Below are 18,182 nucleotides of genomic sequence, written 5' to 3'. Positions count from 1 at the left end.
TTTCTGAACCATCTCTACAAATTTGCATCCCTTCCATATTATGCAGTGTCTCTCGCTCGCCCGTCACTCCCGCCAGTAAGTAGCAATAGTGGGTCTTTGGCAGCGCCCTCCAGTCACCTGCTCAGAAGGGCGGATGTTCCCCCCATCAGTCTTGCCCCACCCCCTCTCCAGCCGGCACCTCTTCCACACTTCAACACCAACAATTTAGTAATTATCATCTACAAAATAGCTATTATTGCACATTAATTTATTTTCTTATCCATCCGTCTATCTGGCTTTTAATGTATGTACCATAATCTTCACCCTCCGCCACCTCCTTCCCCATCCTCCTCTTCTTCCTCCAATTCCTCATCTCCTTTCTTCCCGTCCTCTTCCTTCTCCTCCTCTCATCTTCCTCCTTCTCCTCCTCCTACACCACCACTACCTTCTCCTACAAGTTGTCCGTCTCTCTCTCTCTCTCTCTCTCTCTCTCTCTCTCTCTCTCTCTCTCTCTCTCTCTCTCTCTCTCTCTCTCTCTCTCTCTCTCTCTCTCTCTCTCTCTCTCTCACACACACACACACACACACACACACATGCCCCTGGACACAGCGCCCGTGGCCATCTCAGCCCGTCCCTTCCATCAACGTCCCAACCCCTCGCTCGTGTCACCTCCCCTCACCGGCCGCCGTTATGAGAGGAGGAAGCGGGAAGAAGTACGGATGTGTGAGGCATGTCCGGTGTGGAGGGACACGGAATGCAACAACCTCCGGCCAGCCCGTCCTGCTGTGGCTAGTGGAGACGCGAAAACATCCACACAGCACCGCCGCAGCCACAGCCTGGGCCAGCCAGCCTACTACACCGACTTGCTGCTCCCGGCGGGCTCTCCACCAGCGAGGCGCCAGCGAGCCTTCACACTCATGCACGCACACATTATTTCCATGCACGCACGCACGCACACTCACAACCACTGGCGGTTTATCCTATATATAGATTTCTGACATGAAGACAGACATACATACATGTGCGTAGGTATGCAGATAGACAGATATACATAAGTAGGTATACATACATGCAGGCAGACGACACAGATAGAAAATATAATAATAAGATAACAGACACGCCAACTGCCATGCACACGCACGTGCACGCGCAACCACAGACGTACGGGGACGTGGTGCACACACACACGCACAAACACACACACACACATACAAACACACACACACACACACACACACACACACACACACACACACACACACACACACACACACACACACACACACACACACACACACACTGACACGACACACTTTATGCATCCAAATATTAAAAGATTACTGTGTGTGTGTGTGTGTGTGTGTGTGTGTGTGTGTGTGTGTGTGTGTGTGTGTGTGTGTGTGTGTGTGTGTGTGTGTGTGTGTGTGTGTGTGTGCATGCGAGCGTGCGCGCACTTGTTGCGTGTCGAAAAGTTTTTTTTTTTTTCTCTACCATAAGAAAGTCATGCTAAAATTATTATATAAATCAGCAACAAAGAGGAGGAAGAGGAGGAGAAGGAGGAAGACGCTGTCGCTGCCGCTGCCGCCGATGACGACAACAACGACGACGACAAGAACCGTGGCGACGACGAAGACGATGACGTCGGCAAACCTAATGACGAGTAGCGATGAGAAGAGGAAGAAGAAAATTAAGTAGCCTACAGAGAAAAGTGAAAGATAAACAAAAAACAACCTAACGAGAGAAATTAAAACGAAGCACACACACACACACACACACACACACACACACACACACACATACACACACACACACACACACACACACACACACACACACCCGAGGCTATCATGAGAGACAGACGAGACGTAGAAAAAAAAATACTATTTAGATGGATGACCATCACCACCACCATCACCACCGCCGCCGCCGCCGCCGCCGCCGCCATGCCACCGCCTCCAGGGAACAAGGCGTGAGTATTTCCCTTTGTAATTCCCCGCGTCTGGGTCGTTACGTAGGAGACGGCGACGAGGGGTGAAGAGACTCGAAGGACAGACGTGATACTTTTTGCCTGGCGTACTGGATCACCGGCGACGCTTTTTTTCTCTCTCCCTTTTTCTCCCCCTTGCAGTATTTTCCCAAATCTCCTCTGTCAATCCTTCTTGTCTCTATTCTGTTTTTTTTTCTTTTTTTTTCTTTTTTTTTCGTATTTCCCATGTGTGTGTGTGTGTGTGTGTGTGTTATTTCAACACTAGTGAATTCAGTTCACTTTTCATTTTGAAGATTACGTTTATCATTCTTATTTCTTTCCTTTTTTTCTTCCTTTTTTTCTTCCTTTTTATCGCTCTTTCCTTCATATCACCTTCGTTGTTTTATTTTATTTATTTATTTGTCTATTCATTTACTTATTTATTTATCTGATCATTTACCTAATTTGTTGACTTATTACTCGTTCTGTTCTGCAATCCTTTAACTTCCTGGTCCTTGAGAGAGAGAGAGAGAGAGAGAGAGAGAGAGAGAGAGAGAGAGAGAGAGAGAGAGAGAGAGAGAGAGACTGGAAAGGGGCAAGAAAAAATAATCAGACATTACGACAGAAAACAATGCATCCTTTCAAAACACCATTCAAATCACCACCAATCATCCACACCAACCCTTACCACCACCATCACCACCACCACTGAAATACCAGCTTCACTTCTCATGCTCTAATACAAAGTCATTACTACCACCACATAGCCACCACCGCTACCGCTACCGTCTCAGTCACTACCACCACCACCACCTCAATAAAAACCCACCAGTCCTTGCCATTTATTACCACATCATCTTAAGCACCTCTCATATTCACACACACACACACAGAGAGAGAGAGAGAGAGAGAGAGAGAGAGAGAGAGAGAGAGAGAGAGAATTCTAGTCACTACAATTTTCATATAACCTAACTCCTGTGCACTTGCTTCTCACTCCCTCTCTTATGTTTTCTTTCTTTCTTTTTCTCTTTTTAAGAAAATGTTTGTTCTTTGCAAAATATGAAGAGTTAAAGATTTTTTTTTTTTTTTTAGGAAGAGATCCGGACGTATTTTGACATCTACAACAATGTAATACACTCACTATATAAATTTCAAGAGCTTTCATTTCTCATAGATAATTCCATTCCCTAATCGCAGACTTATTTTCTATGAACGGATCCTTGATAAAATACTGACAATAGTTAATGAGAGAAATACGCGTTTTTTATGGAAACAATTATACTGAAATACTGAAAACTGAGGTTCTCAGAAGTAAAGCCATCAAACTTCACGTGGCAGTCAGGTTGACGAAACAGGTGAACAACATTTGAGTACAGGAGACCAAGACCAACCAGGTAAACACGGCCTCACCTTTGCTCTTCTTGATGAGCTGCAGCAATTGGTGCGCCACTACCCGTGTTCCTGATCGCCTTCAAGATACGCCCAACATTCTTTACCGCTTCCTAACCTCTATCACTTCAGCGTATTCTGTCAAACCATTTTCTTTGTCGGATTCCTGCGATTATGATTCTATTTCTGAATCCTGCTCCATCGCTCCTGTACTGTCTCTGTATCTGCCGAACGAGGGATATGTCTGGCATTACACCAGCTATACGGGAAGACTTGGGAAGGTAGTTACTCCGATTCGCGGTGGAATGCCTACTGCCTGCGTGTCGGAGATCCATCTCTTGGTGCACAGCGCATAACAGAGGAGATTATCTCTGGCATGGAGGCATACATTCCACAGACTTTCTCTAATCCTAAAGCTCATGAACTTTGGTATCATTCACCTTGCTGTCGAGCTCACAAACAAGAGACGGCTCACAAACAGCAAAGATCCCTTGGATAGGCAACTTCATAACCTTAACCACCACCAGAACCTCAGTGTAGAGGCGCCGTAATTCCATTCATCTCCAAGTCCTTTCCTCACCATGGCAACCCAACACAACCTTCTCGATGAGAGTTGCGTAGCCACACACTTCTCAACCACTGCTGCGGATCCCTAATTACTACCTGGCTTTTCTGGTATTTCTGTGTGGAGCAAGAGGAGCCCGGTGACCTTCAGTGACTCACAAGCTCCATGCTACATTTATCCTTGCACACACGTCTCCTTCTTTAATAACACATTGACTGAGTCCCCTCCGCCCTGAACAACCTCGGGGCACAACTTTACCAGGAATCTGGACTGGAGACTTCACGTGTTTCTCAATAAATGAAAGTGCTGCGTACTGGCTCCTTGATTCCCGTTCCTCTCTCTCTCTCCTTGCCAGATGCCGAATAGAGAGGCCTCACACATCCCTGAGCAGCACGAATATTATCTCTTGTACGAGGAGAGAGATCGTGCTTCCGTCTATCTAATATCTCATTTGACTGGGCGCGCACACTTGGCGGCCTGTTTTCAATGAAGCTGTTTGTGGTCCTCAACCTGTCTCCTTCTCATGTAAAAGAATAAAGGCAAAAAACGTAAAAGTAATTCATATATCAAGTGCTTTAGTAGGTCAGACATTATGCAGTGCTTCAGTAATCCAGATATCCAGTACTTTACTATTTGTCCATGCCAAGCCACTTCCTCGCGCGTTCCCCGCCACACTGATCACCCCAGCATATAATCATGGGCAGCAGTCAACCCAGTGGCGTCCCCTTAAAGATTAGTCCTGTTGTTGTTATTGTTGTTGGTCTCGTACTTACTGTCACCACCATCACCATCATCATTATCATCAACATCATCATTAGATCACCATCATCGTCATTAAGTGATTCCGTGTCAGTAACGAGGTAAAAACTCTCCAAAGAGAAATAGCTTCACGTCTGTGACCTACAGTTCAGAGTAATTGAGCAAAGATATGAAGGCATGAGAAGCGAGACCAGTTTTTCCTTACCTCTCTCTCTCTCTCTCTCTCTCTCTCTCTCTCTCTCTCTCTCTCTCTCTCTCTCTCTCTCTGGAATATCGCATGTCTGAGGGTAAGTCTTCAGAACAGTGTTGTTGTCAGTCACTTCTAACGCGAGAGTTGTGATTTACGACGCACATTTAGGGCATTACGTGTTACATAGAGCAGTGTTTGCCAGCCGTCACTTGCCTCTTCAATCACACACACACACACACACACACACACACACACACACACTGGCGCGTTTTTTCCCCTCCGCCCATAACCATAATCGTGCCTCAAGTAACGTTCAATTCACCTTAACTCAAGTGGGCACTAATTTATATTTATGCATTTCACTATCTTATCTTCTCGCTCCCTCCTCCCATTTCATCCACTTAGTCACTATCTAAGCTTGGTTTTTTTTTTTTTTTGTCCTCCCTCCCTCGCTTGCTCGTTCCCTCCCTCTTTCTTACTTGCTCGCACTCTCATCTCTCATCTCTCTCTCTCTCTCTCTCTCTCTCTCTCTCTCTCTCTCTCTCTCTCTCTCTCTCTCTCTTAGTAGTGTGCCTGCCTGAACCTCCGTACATATTTCGCCTCCCTCTTTCATTCCTTTACTTCTTTGTCTTGGTATTGTTTTTACATTGACACTGCTCACCGCCGCGTTAAAAGGAGACCAACAAGCCCCAGTCTGTAAGGCGAGACTCCCCTGTGCCGCGCGTACCTGTTTTTCCCCTCCTTCCTTTTGCACTTTTACACAGATCCTTGCCGCACACACACGCAAAGGGAAATGTCGAGATGCAATCAGCCTCAGCTCTAACATCAGCCTTACGTAGGTCAAGTGTAGAACAGATTCCCAAAAATAGAGCGGCGTGTTCCTCCAGGCCAATCAGGGCATATGCTTCAGCAGTTAGGTAGCCGATGTTGCACACGCCTTAATGGGTACACACCTCAAATTTACCGTCATTGTGTAGCTCAGGGAAGCGTGTGGGGTGAGTGATGGGGCATAAAGTCCCTGACGCAACTCGGGAAATGTTCGCCGAATCAAGATTTAACTTGTCTGACGCGTACCGGATGTGTATCATTATTATTTTTGTTATTATTATTATTATTATTATTATTATTATTATTATTACTACTACTACTATTATTATTATCACTATCATTATAATCATCACTACCGTCATTGCTATTATTACCATCATTATTATCATCATCACCGTCAACAGTATTGTACAGCATTACACTATATAATTTTTATCATCGTCATCATCATTTGAGATTTTCCAGCAAGAAGTAAAGAAATATTTGCCATCACTTTTCTTCACTCTCTCCACAACAAGAGGTTAATTTCTTTGTATTCATTTAAACTTTGCTTGATATTAATTTTGATATTTATATTCTGAAGTATCTGGTAACATATCAATTAATTACCGATAACACTGATAAGTTCCGCAGTTTCTGAAAGCAGGGAGGAAGAGCCACCTGAGGAAGACATACCTGAGACTCCCTTCATCTACCCTAGCCTAGTTATTGTATATTCCTCCCTCGTGCGTGTCTACGTTCTTACTAACATTTCACAAGATTACAATGCGCCAGTTAATGAAGGCAGGACACAGTATATGCGTATTCTATCTTGTGCTGCCTCAGAGACATCAGTTGCTATGATGCTGGGAAACAGAGCCATTCAGTGTTTTAATGGAGCATCTCACCACCAAACTCTGACGGTCCAAGAACAGATTCTTGCCGAAGAAATGATTATTGACTAATCCAGAGAGAGAGAGAGAGAGAGAGAGAGAGAGAGAGAGAGAGAGAGAGCAGAGGGGAGATGGCTGACTGAGAAGACTGGAGCGCGGAACACATGAAAGGAGAAGAAAAAAAGAGGTGTGGAAGCAAATAACACGTTGGTAAAGACATTACTCAAAGCACAGGCAAATCTCCATCAGGGGCAGGACACCAGCAATCCAAGGGGAGGCGGCAGGAGGGGTGGTGGGGCTCGCTTCTTTGACGCCCACGCTAATGGATACGCTCCCCATATCTAAGGCAAAGCAAGACCCTCCCCCTGCAATCCCCGTGACAGCCTGGCATAAATCACAAGTGTATGACGCTATTAACTTTTCCCCGTGGCCTGTTCGCGTAATGCAGCCTAACACAGCTCTTGTCACGATGTATGCCACAATATATATAGATGACGCAGCCACGATAACGCTGCACACTGATGCACACTAATGTCCGCCCACTCCCAGCCAGCCAGCCAGCTTTGCCAAGGACTGGGCGGAGGAAGGGACGGGTGCTTTCACTAATTCCCTTTCTTGCACTTGTCCCAGGCCTTCCCAAAAAGTACGATATATATATATATATATATATATATATATATATATATATATATATATATATATATATATATATATATATATATATATATATATATATATATATATATATATATATATATATATATATATATATATATATGGCTCCGTCTGCACGAGTACCTACACATTCATGGCTGCTACTGATACTGCTACTACTACCACTGTCACTTATCAAGGAGCAACATGAACAACTATAATAATAATAATAATAATAATAATAATAATAATAATAATAATAATAATAATAATAATAATAGCAATAATAATTATAATAATAAACATGATGATGATGATGATGGATTAGTGCTCTGAAACACACGAAAATCTAAAGGATTAACACACGAGAGGGACAGACCAGGGATCGAATCAGTGACAGGACATCTGAAGTACGCTAGTTAGCAAGCGAGCCATGAGTGACGACCGCCATGACTCAGAAGTGTGGTTGGCCTTGACTCGCCGCCACGACAGCACTATCGCAGCGGCACCACAGTGATGAAGAGCGTTAGTACAGCACCACACTAAATCCCTCACATGACAAAAAAAAAAAATAAATAAAAAAGTTAGATATAATAAAAAGAAATCTGTAAACCCAATTCAAAGCTGTGATGTCTGAAATTTAATTAAACATGTCTTATAGTGAATGAAGTAGCACTCACTATTTTTTTTTCAATAAGTGATGTTAATGAGTAGTTGCCAAACACTTGTGGAGAAAAGGCTATATTACTATAAGCTTTCTGCAAATCTCACAACAGTACTGACTCGTCCCCAGAGCTAAGTCACATCGACCCGCCTCAGTGTCGCTACCTGATCAAAGCTTCAGCCGGTGCCTAATTAACCACCTCGCACTACCTAGCAGCTCACCTGTGTGCACGAGCCTTTAGAGGAGACGACTGGGGGAAGGGGCACGCGCAAGCCTTCCCATGCATTCCATTAAAGAAGTCATGGAAGAAAGAAAGAAACAGAGAGAGAGAGAGAGAGAGAGAGAGAGAGAGAGAGAGAGAGACAGAGAGAGAGAGAGAGAGAGAGAGAGAGAGAAAGCACCTTTGGATACCGACCGACGCACATTGCATTTCTGCCCCACCCAAGAAAGAAAGGCTCGGTGCAGCAACCCGTGGGACCCTTACTACTGACACTATCATTACCCGCTGTTTATAATGACAACTTTCCCGTAGCCAATAACGGCGTCCTATGATCATCCCCTGTGGTTCTTCTCACAATAAACACGCTTGAAATCAACGCTGGCTCACGTGCACCTCTCAAGAGAAGGCGCAGTATATAGTTGATGCAAGAAGCCATCTCGGCCACGGAAAAACAAGAACTCGAGGCCCCGGAGCTAAGTAAATATCTTGAGATTCTGTTATTCGAACCCTCATACCGTATGTGGTGCAGGTTAACTCTTGATAAGCCGCGCATACTGTGGTGGACGAGGAGGAGGAGGAGGAGGAGGATGAGAGCTACGATTAAAAGAAGAAAAAAAAAAAGATGAAGGAAGAGGACGAGGAGTTGGAGGTGAAGGAGAAAAAGGAAGAGCAAGAGAAGAACTATGAGCAAAAGAAGAAAAAATGGAGAAAAGAAAAAAAGGTGTGATAATCAGGAAGAGGAAGAAAAAGGAGAAGGATTAGAGGAAGAGGAAAGAAAGGAAGAGAAGGAGAAGTAAAGGTGTAACAGAAGAAAAGAGAAGGAAAAGGGAAAGAAGGAGGAGGAGGAGGAGGAGGAGGAGGAGGAGGAGGAGGAGGAGGAGGAGGAGGAGGAAAAGAAGAAGAAGAAGAAGAAGAAGAAGAAGAAGAAGAAGAAGAAGAAGAAGAGAAGGAGGAGGAGGAGGAGGAGGAGGAGGAAGAGGAGGAGGAGGAGGAGGAGGAGGAGGAGGAAGGAGCGGAGGAGAAGCGCACGAAATAAGACGTACCACGTACTTCAGAAAAAAGAGGAGAAAGAAGATGATGCTAAGGATGGTGATGGTGGTGGAAGAGGAGGAGGGCTGCCAGCGAAACGGGGACGATTTAACCGCGAAAATCTCCGTGCCAAGGTCACTGACACGAGCTGAAGCAAGTATACACACACACACACACACACACACACACACACACAGGCACGCACAACACACACACACGCATAACTCTTGTGGTAGGTCTAGTTGTTGTTTTTTTTTTTTCTACGACTAGAAGACTGATGAGGTATGCGAGGGAGAGAAAAAATCCCACTACAAATGAAGTGCTTGGTGCCCAATGCATATTTATTAATTCATTTACTTATATATATATATATATATATATATATATATATATATATATATATATATATATATATATATATATATATATATATATATATATATATATATATATATATATACGGCTTCGAAAAAAAACATCTGAAAGAGGCCCCACTCCATATACCACAACAGATTTCATCTCAAAAGTTGGTCAGTATAAGTAGTTGATACCAATCCTCCTCTTTCCAAGCAATTCAAGTTGCAGGAAAGAAGAAAGTGGAAGCAAAGTACTCGTATATTTTAATAAGCGGAACAATTTTGGAAGATCAAAATTTGTCTTAATGCATCGCAAAATATCTAGAAACTTCTGTTATTCATTTACAGTGTCTTCAATCATCTTAAATAATCGCAAGGTAAGCGAGAAAACTAATGAATTATGACGTGTTTCACAATGTCCAGAATGGCTCATGCGAGTATACGTACAAGAGAAAGTGATTTTGAACACCTTACCTTTGGAAGACAAGTTCTGCCGTGGTGTCTGTGGTCGTGAAGCTTCTGTGTACTAGATAAGTGTCCCTGTATTGATGGTCGTTGATCTCGTTAGGTAACATACGTCAGATTCGTCCCCTGTAACACTACACTCACGTAATATAAGCGCAAGACTCCCGCCAGCACTACCCGCCGTGTCTCGTGGCGGTCACCTCTCCATGCGGGCCCCGCTATGTGCTGCAGTAAATGCAAAATGTTGGTCTCCTAATGCTATCTCACCTGAATATAGTATTGTTAACTTATGCATTTCTGTCTTACACTTTCAGCCCGAGTGTTGTGTCTGGAATACAATATAACAGTGTGGTAACTATATTTTTTTCATTAACTTTGTCAAAGTAATTTTGCCACCTGAGTACATCCGAACATGATAACACTGCCACTGACAGTTCCTTTCACTCGCTGATTGCTCTAAATATTCTCGTCTTGTTTTTATTTTATTTTTTTTCATCAGCCAAAATCAGGATAATTTTTATTCAGGTAACCCGGTACCTTTCTTATAAGCAAGGATTTAGCAGGAATATAACGTTAGGTTTCTGCACGACTCCAAACACGACAGGAATACGTACACACCAATCAGCGAGTGTGAGCAGCAGTCAGCGGCAGTGTTACCATGCTCGCTTGTCCTCAGGTGACAAAATTAAAGTGATAGGCTAGGTGAAACAGAGTATAACAAAGTTACTTGGTGTCCTTGAAGAATCATTACATTAATACAAGGTTAGATGGAAAACTGGGTCACAGGAAGAAGGAGCTTAGTATATGCTAGTGTACAAAAAGCTATGTGGCCTTAATAATAATCTTGCTACACCGGTAACAATAACAGGTAGCGGTACTCCTCTCTTACACAAAAGTACCTCTGCTATTCAACACGCAACATGCAACATTCCCTGTATACAGACAAAACACCAGTGCTGTATTCAGGTGAGGCAGCAATAACAGCCTAGAGACAACTACGTCACCAACAAGTGTTTACCGCGGTGCATTGTTGGACCGGTACAGAGAAGCGCGCGCCACAACACATGGAGGAGTGCGGAGGAAGTCCTGTGTTTATATTACGTGAGTGCAGTTTTTTCAGGGTGTAAGTGTACCGTGTAATCACTAGCAAAGGTAGTGGCCATGAACACGGCGGCAGGCAACCAAGATGGAGAGGCTGCACAATAGAGCAAAGCCACTTATTCCAGAGGTAAATAACTTTAACACACTGTCTACTGTTTGATTTGAAAGATCGTAACTACGTCATTAGGAAGCTTGTCTTTTATTTTGGCTATAAAGATATGTTACACATGAAAATATATTGATATATAGAATGAATTTTAAAACACTTTTGTTTTATGTGCAGAAGAACACACACACACACACACACACACACACACACACACACTTATATAAGCATGTAGCATGAATGTAAGGCCTATGTAATAAAAATCATTGTGTATTGAGATCTGCAGTTCCTTCAGCAGTGTCAGTAAATGCCTCATTGATTACCCTCAACAACTATGAATGCATCCAAAGAATTAAGTAACACCACTTACCCAAAAGTAGCAATACACAACAAATGTTAAAAGTTAATCATCTGCTGAAACAGAATCAATACATTTCCTTTAAGTAGTGTCTTACATACAGTGAGTGAAGTAACCACCTATACTTTCGTGACAGGTTCGTCAGTTACACACAACACTCGAAAGGTACTTCCTCCATTCGTCCTGCCAAATGTGATTATTTTTAGCACAGTCTGTCAATATCAAGTAACCCAGAAAGAGAGGTTGATATGCCAGTGTACTCCTGGAATGATCATATTCATTCACATTACGCTTTCGCTTCAGTCTGCGGTGCCATCATGACCTCGATGTTTGTGACTGGTGTATTTTACGAGTATGAACGAACCAAACTACCAAAAAAACTTCGATCAAAATCATTCCAGTAAAGACTTGTCTCAAGGAAGATCCGAACATAGTCCGAGACTCCTGGGAAATGGAACCAAATATTTACTGATATTTACCTGTTTGCTTGTTCTGGAAAAACACAAAATTATTCAATGAAAGACGCATCCGCTAAAATGTGACACAGCAACTTTGTGAGAAACAGCCTAGTGGTGCAATATCTGTCCACCCCCAAGCAGCAACATGTCATCTACTGAATGCAGTCGTTGAAAATTTGTATAGTTCACGTAAATAATATTAACTGCTGCACATAAAGCGTAATACTTTATATTATCACAACAACATACAGACACGAAGTGGTGGTCTTAGCTTCGGAGCTCCGGCTATGGTAGTGATTTTTTTTTTATTGTATTAGGTTTGTGCCCTTAAAAAATTAGTAATAAACAATATCAAATTGTATTGTTGCTTTTAGGAAGTGGCCTTATTGTACAAAACACCTCGGAAAAAGTGTTCAAGAAGTACCACCACCCATCACATCCCTAGTTCTTGATAGTTGCGAAGTTTTTAATATATAACAGGTCGAAATTTGCATTAATTTCTATTCGATTAGTAGACATGAAATAACTTGATTTTTTACGTCACTTCTTGGCAACAGCAACAAGTATTTACTGAGTGAAGGTAAACTAATCAGTGTTTGAGTGAAGAGCTAGTATTTGGCGGCGGACATGTTAATTACTGTTTATACGTCGTCCATCATTCTCTTTCTTCTTACGCAGCAAATGAACGATATACTAGTTACTATTTCACTTACCAGCGGCGTCAGCAAGCAGTGAATGACAAACAGGTGTCTTCTCGTCCCTGTTGATGATATGAGGGATGTGTGGAGGCTTGCAGGGCGTGGCGGCAGCTGTTGGTCATTATCACTGAAACAAAGAAACTACGAATCTGTCCCGAGTCAAGCCACGTGATGCGAAGCCACTGACAAAGGTTTATTATTCACTGATTTCCTACTGATAATGTTCCAGCGCAATTGTAATCATAAGTCAAGCCTATTGTAAAAATAAATAAATAAAGGTAAACAGGTACAGAACACATTTCGACTCTCTCTCTCTCTCTCTCTCTCTCTCTCTCTCTCTCTCTCTCTCTCTCTCTCTCTCTTGGAGAATAAAGAGCCATCAAATAATTATATATATATATATATATATATATATATATATATATATATATATATATATATATATATATATATATATATATATATATATATATAATGTAATAATTGTGAAAACAGTGTAAAATGTCATTATAAGTAATATTAGATTACCACGAAAAAGTAAACGTTTATCGTCGACGTATTTTTATTTATTAGAATCTCACACTTACAAAAAACAATAACAATCAAATAAATAAAAGATCCTAACAGATGATTAAAAGACACTACTACTGCAAAAACAACGTGAAATACAGCATTAGGTAATAACAAGTGTATTACGAAGCAGTGAACCTCTGGCAACGGCAGCACCAGTCTCCTGGTCCCAACAGGTCTAGCCTAGTGAAACGCCACACTCAACCGCCGGAAGTGACGACCATTTTAAAGCTTCACAATCAGCTAAGGTGCATAATCACTGCAGGCAAAGATGCCTTGTCTCTATAACACAACTAACTCGGCTAATTATCGAGACATCTATAAATATATTTTCAAACATTTCGACACCTTATCGACTATTTTTAACAGGTTATTGTGAAAATTATTGGGGTTTATAAGAGTGTTTTCATAATTGTTGTGATAGTTTAACAAGGATTCTGCATCATCAAGAATGAAAACACCCACGATAACCCGAGTAAGCATCCCTGTGGCCTGTGAAAATAGTCCTGACGAGATAATAAAGCGTTTCAGAATGAAGGTACTGTCGTGCTGTGCAAGGAGAGCCACAGGCCACGTCAGGTGCGCCTCAAGCATGCAGCGGGACATGATGGCGGAACAAAAAGTGACAGCTTAGTCTCACAAGCTGTGGAATTTCGGTATTGGTTAATAAAGTGAAGAAAAGACAATGAAAGACGGTGCTCCCAGCTGACCCCTTCAGTGAGCAGGCAGCGAATAACACAGCTAATTGAAAATATTTCTGTGAATAGTGGACGTATCAACCAGATGAAAAGAAACTAAGTGAAATAGAATACCTAGGTTCAAGCTTCCCCTCGGAAATTAAGAAATCAGCAAAAATTAAAAAAGGAGATAAAAATAAGAGAGATAATTATAATGATGGATAATAATTTTATGAGACTGCGAGATCTTGGATTGCGGTACTTATAAAGTCATAAGAAGTACCCATAATTCTACTCATAGCTATGAAAAATTCATAATTTCATTTGACGGCAGAGAGTGGGAACCATGTCCACGTCAGCCAGCACTCAGGCGTTTTTATTCTGGAGGACTTCCGACTATTATGGTGGAGAAACAGGAACTCTCTCTCTCTCTCTCTCTCTCTCTCTCTCTCTCTCTCTCTCTCTCTCTCTCTCTCTCTCTCTCTCTTTCTATCTATCTATCTATCTATCTCTATCTCTTACCGTTGTCGTGCGCTTTTCCACGAAAATGTTGTCATATTCTGAAAAAGACACCTTGAGTACAGTAATGACGCAGAGGTATTCCACAGCCAGCCAGCTGTTTCAGCAGCGAGAGCTGTTCCTGCGTCCATTACTGCGGGGGATATTTCTCTTGCCCCAGCAGTGTGTGTCCATGAACTGATTATTGTGACTTGCGTTGAAAATTATGTGTAATGGACATAATGACTGCTGTTGCTAAGAGGAAATTTGACAGTATTCTCAGGAATATTTGAAATATTGATTTATGACTGTGGAAGCAATTACCTTGCTGAGAAGAGAAGGCCTTTGTGAGTTTGGATCGACGAGAACAAAGTTGTTAAATATCCTCAGCTTTGGGCAGTGGTTTACTTGCTTTCCCAAGTTCGTACATGGTTGAAACTGGTTTCAGTCATGCAAACGCAGTCCTAACAGAGGAGCAGACTGGGCTTGGAAAAACAACGCAACCTACGACTGAAGCTCACCAACTTGCAACCTAACATCATTATCCTTGTTGAGGCCCATCAGGCACATCCTTTACATTAATGATGTCAACAGTGAAAGACGAAAAGGTATACCATGTTGCTCTGAGAATGAAGTTACATATACTTGTTCACCTGTGTGTTACTTTTTTTTTATCATATTGCATGTCAGCTACTACTACGACTACTACTACTACTAATAGTAATAATAATATTTCATCTACTACTACTACTGCTACTACTACTACTACTACTACTACTACTACTACTACTACTACTACTACTACTACTACTACTACTACTACTACTACTACTACTTCTATTACTGCTACTACTACTACTCATATTGATTTTGCCATCAGTTTTTTTTTTTTTTTTTTTCAATAAAACCTAGGGAGTCGATGGAAAATTTGAAACTTTATTGGAGGATCGACGAGTTAAAAAGTTTGAGAACCCCTAGTGTAGAGTATCACAAGACTCCTTCAGAGTGTCTATAGAAATCTATCTTACTGCACATATTACTTGGAAATAAAAAAGTAACATCAAGAAATTAGGAGAGAAAATTCAAACCTTAACAGCTTGGAGGCTGAAGGAATAATTATTAACTCTTTACACTTGTTGCAGATCTCATATGACGTAGATCTCAAAGGAAGCGTGTTGAGCGCCGCGTCACCCTCACAGCGGACTAAATAGGCCAGCAGGAGTCAGCACGTGAGTACCGAACAATAGACGCCAGGCAATATTTTAGAAATGTTTTCTCCTTTCTCTGATTTGTGTCCAAGCTTCCGTAGCCTTGGTAGAATAAAGAAGTGAATGAACTTGAAGTGTTAGAAGAAATATTTCGTAGCATGGCAGGCGTTGGTGTCATGAGCTCCATTGTTAGTGCTTTTTGCTTTTTTATGCCGTGGGAAAAATGGAGGTAAAAGAAGAATATAAGCCGAAGAAACAATGAAATAACAAAAATACAGCGGGGAGGTATAATAGCTCGACGGGCGGTCCGCCTAGCGCCTTTCATTACACGTTGAATTTTTGTAGTTATATAGCAACGTCTCCTCTCCAACTTTCATTATGCTTCGTGATACAGGCAAGACAGAAAGGCCAGAATTCAGATGTCCGTCGTTTGACTGATTTAGCGCCTAATTTCTTGCACTTCAGTATTCTTATTTACTAATTTATATGTTGTTCTGTGAGGGTAAATACTTACCTGGCTTTTGCAGCTATTTCCTCTGTGTTTCGATTATGCAAATTGAATATGGGTCATCGTCTGTGGTTAATCACTGTATTGCACTTTAATACCATCAGAGTTCAGCGCTGGTGCAATTGTGTGGTCGTTGCTACGAGGCGCAGAGGAGGCGAGGGTCGCGACAAAGGTGACCGAGGGGCGGCGGCAGGTCGGGTGGCTGGCTGGCGACACGGCCTTGGTGCTGCTGGGTGTTGCGGAGACAGTAATAACGGGACTGGCCAAGTTAAGAATGTGGGTGAGATGAAACGAATCACTGCACAACGAGTTTCACTGGGTACAAGTTTCACTAGCACCACTTACACACAGGGCTCGCCGACACCCTGAGAGGCCCCGAAGAATTGTATCCGCTGGCACGCGTTGATCCTTTGTAGGTCACGTGGGATGCTACTGTGTATGTGCTTGTGCTGCTTGTGCTTGTCTGGATGTTTGTACGAGGTGTTACACGATTATCACAGCGGGAATACAGTGAAAGGCACGTTGAGATCATCATTTTTGTAAAGGCAATTCTTGCATGACATGCATTGGAGCTGACTCAAAATAGCTTGCGGTACGAGTCATCGCCTCAAAAAAAGAACAAAAATATAAATACTGCATACATAAGAAGACGAAATTGCGAATGCTTGTACAGTTACCTAAATAGTGATATCATATTCTCCTGAATGTTTTACTATATTTTGTAGCATCGTTTTTTGGAGTGTGTTTGTTCTCCATGTGCGGCTGCCTGGCGGGTGTTTATATTCCTAGTCTCGTCATTGCACGTAGCGTGGATATGGTTTGGGTAGGATCAGGACACAAGACTGGACAGACTTATTTAAGGGCCAAGAAATTTCCTTAGATAAATGAAGGGCACTGTCTAATCTGATGGAGATCTTTAATTACATCGAAGTGTTTAACGGGAGAGAGGTAAAGTTTCCATGATACAGGAGCAGGTCCGTACCAGTGGATGTACCTGCGAGTCAGAGCAAAGAGGCGAGGGCACGGGCAGGCTCACAGTAGGGTAGTGGATGAGTGAACAGAGCAGCCTGAACAGCCACGCATTGCCAATATGGCAGAGTTGTAAACATGTTGATATATCTGTGATAAGATTGTATAGATAGACAGAGAATCAGACAAGTGAGTTTTTCAACCGGTAATGAATCCAGAATTTTATGTACAGAAATGAGATGTTGGTAATACCAGTCGACGTAGGAAAACTTGAGAAAAGCCTAGGCCAGAAATCCAGTTGTAGGGAAGGTCATGGTAAGAACTGTCTGTTGGCGGGAGTGAGAGGTGAAGGAGGCGTGCAGTAAATTAGGTGCCTAGCAACATTGGGAATGGAACCATACCTCCAGCTGCCCTCCTGGACGCCACCTGCCCGCGTTCTCGATGTGTGACCAGAAGAATTTTTCTGTAGAGGTTAAGATTTTTCTATGAATATTACTAAACAATCATGAGGGTTGGTAGCGTGTGCCAGGTTAATCCATTTCATTCCTTGGTGCGGTTACTTGTTTTTTTTTTTTTTTTTGCACACAAGCATGTGGGGAGAATGCAAGACCTGCGGCCAACTCGGTCGGTGACGTGGGTCAGCGCTTACACCGGCCCGCTCAATCTTCCCATGATTGTATATATTTCGATACCTAATATACATATTTTCTTCGCTTGTCTTATTTCTTTTACCGCCCGAGGCTCCACTTTTTTGTTTATGTATATACGTATATGATGCTCGTGGCTCCAACGGGACTTGGCGGCACGGCCTAGAGTCACACGTGCGCGGCTTACCCCACTGCCATTGCTGGTCTCATGAGGAGACGTGTCTGTCACGCATAGGTTAAGTCATAAAGAACAAATCTACAGACGTATGCAGCCCGATTAATTTCGCTCATCTTACTGCGGGTTGTGTACCTGCTACCCCGTTCCCATCCTACCTGGTCGCAGCTCACCCCCTTGCTCACACCGCCAGGCATGCTGCTGAGTAGATCAAATCAATCTTGGCCCGGGCAGCGGGTTCAAGCCCCGGTCACGGACTGGGTAACCTCGTGT

General features: G+C 42.6%; 1 long non-coding RNA gene across 1 annotated transcript; it reads left to right on the top strand.

The window, feature by feature from the left end:
* Positions 1 to 10,985: 10,985 nt before the first annotated feature.
* LOC135101137 (uncharacterized) lies at positions 10,986 to 17,967 on the top strand. The gene is made up of 3 exons (XR_010269055.1): positions 10,986 to 11,164; positions 15,545 to 15,631; positions 16,223 to 17,967. It is a non-coding gene; the product is annotated as an uncharacterized LOC135101137 (long non-coding RNA).
* Positions 17,968 to 18,182: the final 215 nt, after the last annotated feature.

Source organism: Scylla paramamosain, chromosome 6, assembly GCF_035594125.1.
Source record: "Scylla paramamosain isolate STU-SP2022 chromosome 6, ASM3559412v1, whole genome shotgun sequence".
In the NCBI taxonomy this organism is placed as follows: domain Eukaryota; kingdom Metazoa; phylum Arthropoda; class Malacostraca; order Decapoda; family Portunidae; genus Scylla; species Scylla paramamosain.
This window is presented reverse-complemented; position numbering and strand designations above follow the sequence as displayed.